This window comes from Arachis duranensis, chromosome 5 (genome assembly GCF_000817695.3).
Source record: "Arachis duranensis cultivar V14167 chromosome 5, aradu.V14167.gnm2.J7QH, whole genome shotgun sequence".
NCBI classification, from domain to species: domain Eukaryota; kingdom Viridiplantae; phylum Streptophyta; class Magnoliopsida; order Fabales; family Fabaceae; genus Arachis; species Arachis duranensis.
In genome coordinates this window covers 5,559,930-5,564,590 of record NC_029776.3, presented here as the reverse complement: position 1 = coordinate 5,564,590, position 4,661 = coordinate 5,559,930, and positions in this window count along the sequence as shown.

The following is a 4,661-nucleotide window of genomic DNA, read 5'->3' as shown; positions in this document are numbered from 1 at the left end:
CGTTACGGACTTAAATAGGAAGAAAATGTTGGGGACAAAAATAATACATAGAACTAAATTTTAATTGTATCCTTCAAAAATATCAATTTTTTACTATATATAGTATTCAATTATTTTTTAATCACGTCTAAGTAAATTATACTTAATCATATTACTTTCATTTTAAATAAATTAGTTTTTTTTATAATTTTATTCTTAAAGATTTTTAGTTAACATTAAATGTTTGTAAAATGATTAGTATATAAACTTGTAGAAAATATATATATATATATATATAATAAAATATAAATTATATCTTTTGTCCCTAAGGTAGCGTTTGTTTTCGGAGACAGGACACGGAGACATGGACAGTACATTTTTAAAAAGCGTTTGGAAGCAAAGACATGAACACTGAACATATTGTCTCTGGGACAGTTTTTTATACTTTTGTGTCCACTCTTTTACGAAAGACAATAATGGACACGGGATTTGGAAGAGGGACACGGACTGTTTTTATGAATTTTTTTCTTTTTTGTCCATGGTGCTATTTTTTATTATTCCACTGTTACCCCCTTCTTATTTTTCCTATTTTGCGTTGTTTTCATAAAGTACTTTTTTTTATTCCATGCTCTTTTTCTAATTTCTATCTCTATGTTCTTTTTCTTTCTCTTTTTTTCTCAGGTACTCTCTTCTTTTTATAAAAATTTTTATTGGACTGGATAATTTCTTTTTTCTTATCATTCTTACTTCAACGTCATTTTAACCTTATATTATATTATTTGATTTGTAATAAAAATAATAACAAAAATAATTAGTCTGGAGACTTTTAAAAGATAAATATTATAAAGGTAAAATTGATATTTTAAAATGCTAAAAAATAATTTATAAATTGTACTTGATTTTATATAATTTAAAGAAAAATTAATTTTTTGAAAAGAAAAATAAAATTTTAGATAAAAAAAAATTAATTTTCTAAATAAAAATAGATTTTTATGTGCAAAAATTAATTTTTTTCCATTTAAAAATGGATTCTTTTTAAACTGATTTTGTATTTAAAATTAATTTGACTTATTAACCTAAATGAAATTTTTTATTAATCAAACTCAGATTTTTTTTTTTTTGTTAATATTAACCATATGTATTCCTACATATTAATAATAAATTTAAAAAATAAAATCCCCAAAGTTTTTGTAAAAATATTAGTAATTCTATTTTAAAAAAAAATAAAATTATCTTATTTGATTAAATTGATATACTTTCAAGTTTTAACTTATGTATTTGAGTTTTATGTCCATCTTTAGCATTCTTTCAAACTTTTTACTTTATCCTATTTGACATAACAAATAGCATATCTTTAAATTAACAATAAGTGGCATATCTTTAAATCAACATTACAAATTAAATATCATTATAGAATTAACACTAAATTATATTTAGCTTCTCATATAGTTTCATGCATTATTTTATTTTTAGAATAATAAAAATTATAATATAACTAGTAGTAATATCAGTCATTAATAAAAAATTATTATTTTATTTTTAAATCAACTTTATAAATTTAATGCCATTATAGTATAACACTATTTACATTAATAAATTTTGATATTTTTATTTTATTAGAAATTTAAGACTTTGTTTTGTTGTATTATATTATTTAATTTGTAATAAAAATAATAATTAAAATAATTAATCTTGAGACTTTTGAGAGATAAATATTATCAAAAGTAAAATTAATTTTTCAAAATATTAAAAAATAATATATAAGTTATAATTGATTTTAGTTTAAATAAAGAATCAATTTTTTAAAAAGAAAAATCAGTTTTTGGATAAAAAATTAGTTTTCTAAATAAAAATAGATTTTTATGTGCAAAACTAATTTTTTTTCATGTAAAAGCTGATTTTTTTTAAATTGATTTTTTATTTAAAATCAAATTGGCTTATTAACCTAAACAAAATTTTTTATTAATAAAAATCAGAATTATTTTTATTAATCTTAACCATATATAATCCTACATATTAATAATAAATTTAAAAATAAAATAATTATATTTATAAATTTTATTTTAATATAAATACTATTATATAATTTTTTATTAAAATTTTTTATTGTTTCAAATATTTTTTTCAAGTTCCACTATCTGTACTCCTACGTACTCTCATTATTTATTAAATTAGTTTATACTAAAAAATTTGGAATCACATGGCTATTTTAGTCATTTTATATAATATTTTAGTCTTGTCCATGTGTATCCAAACATAATACTGAACATTACATTAGTGTCCTATCCATCGTATCCAAACACGATACACAAAACATAATTTTTAATGTCTCTATCCTATTGTCTTTGTCTCAGTGTCCTGTTCTGTCGTGTCTCTACAAACAAACGCTACCTAATATATCAAAAATTTTTAAAATTATAAAAAAATAAATTTATTTAAAATAAAAGTAATGTGATTAAGTGTAATTTATTTAGATATAATTAAAAAATAATTAAATACTATGCACAGTAAAAAAATTAATATTATTGAAAGATAAAATTAAATTAAAATTTATTTTTATGTATCGTTTTTGTCCCTAATGTTTTCGTCCTATTTAATCCCTAACGTTTCAAAATCGTTTCAATTTTGTCCCGCCGTAAATTCTGTTAACGGATCCCTAACGGCAGGACAATATTGTGTCAATTTTAAAATGCTAGGGACTTAAATAGAACGATTGAAATGTTAAGGACAACTTTAGAACTTACCCCAAACATTTGAGACAAAACGATACTTTACTCTAAATTAAAACTAAAAAAACCTTAGTTACAATAGTTAATCACTTATTCGTGATATTGACTAATAAAAAAAACACATGAATTATTATATTTTTAATATATATATTTTTTTGCAATAATCTTTTTAATTTTGTTTAAAATTCTCTCTTTTTTATTTATATTATACTAAAATTCTTTCTTTTAAAGTCAACAAATATCAAACTTTAAACATTTGTTAGATTATAGGAGCTTAGATATCATATTATAAAATTATTTTTTAAAAAAAATTAAATAATAAAAAAAGACACATAAATAATCATATTTTTAACCAATATTAATTTAACTCTTAAGAATCTACTAATGCCTTGGTTTGATTTTTCAATGTTTAATCAATCCAATTTCGGTTCCTTAAAATTCAAAGTAGTGTATATTAAGTTAGTTTTTGGTATATTTTGATGAAAAATATGTTAAATTACAAGTATTTTTTATATTTATTTTATATTTGATTCAGTAGCTAACAAAACAAATAATTTGATATACAACCTTGAATTTATGAGGACTATATTAGATAAACTAAAAATTGAAAAACCAAACAAAATTATGAATTAAAACTTTAGAGAACATTAAATTTTACTCGAAAGTAAATGAGAAATTATTTTATTCTTACATTATATATAAGACAGATCTAATGCAAAAATTGACTAGTTAAAAATTTTAACTAATAGAAAAAATAATATTATTAGTTATATCTCTAACATACCTCTTAAATAAAAGTCTTTTTTAGGTTTATTTAATTTTTTGTATATTTATTTTTTTTATTTATCCTATGTTGATCGAATTTTAGACTATTCGGATGTAGAATTCTGATTTCATATTATAAAATTATTTATTTCAAAAGTTTAAACTGATAAAAGAAAATAAAAAAGAACATCAGTATTAAGTATTCGATTTTTGACATGGAAATAACATAGAAGAAACGTGCATGGGACCAAGCTATAGCTAACTAGTATTATGAAATTTCGGTAGATTAATAGATAAATAATGCTGAAAAGCAATTTTTTTCGGTCAATATTAACTAATTTTTTAAAAATTATTTTATTTATCTAAAAGTATAAACATTAAATGATATTTATTTCAAATATTAAATTATAAATTTAAATATTAAAATTAACTAAAATTAACTAACTAAAAGTTGATTCTCTTTGAATCCTATTTTGTTTTACATGTAGTATTCCCGTTATGACCTTTGCAATATGATTGCAAAGTCATAAAGCATAATAATTATTCTCATACTTGACAGCCTTTTAAATATTACTTCTGATTCATGATTTATCTTATTTTAGGGATTTTTTTATACGAATTATGTATTTTTAAATTTAATTTTTATTTAAATATTCACACTAACTATTCTGAGATAAATATAGAATAAATAAAAAATAAAATATAAAATTTAAAATAAGCAATGTTAACTTTTTTCCATACAAAATAGTTAATTTTTTGTGCACGTGTGTGAGCCAAACATTCAAGTAAAAATTAGATTTCTATATAATTTATTCGGTGTTTCTCATCACATATTATTAAATTCTTCAAAAGATTTTTTTTAAAAACAATAAAAAATATTTAATTTAGACTAAAACAAAAAAAATAATAAATTAACTATTAAATTTTTTAAAAATTATTATTTACATAAAAAAATATATCACATTCATCAATATATATATATATATATAACAAACTAAAACATCTTAAAATTTTTATAAATAAAAAAATAATTAATTTATATTCGTACAATATATAAAATAATTACTATATTATTATTATATTATAGATTAAGATTTACTAATTTAAATTTTTTTTAATATAAGCATTAGAAATAAATAAAATTTTTATAACTAAATGTAGTATAAAAAATATATATAATATTAATTA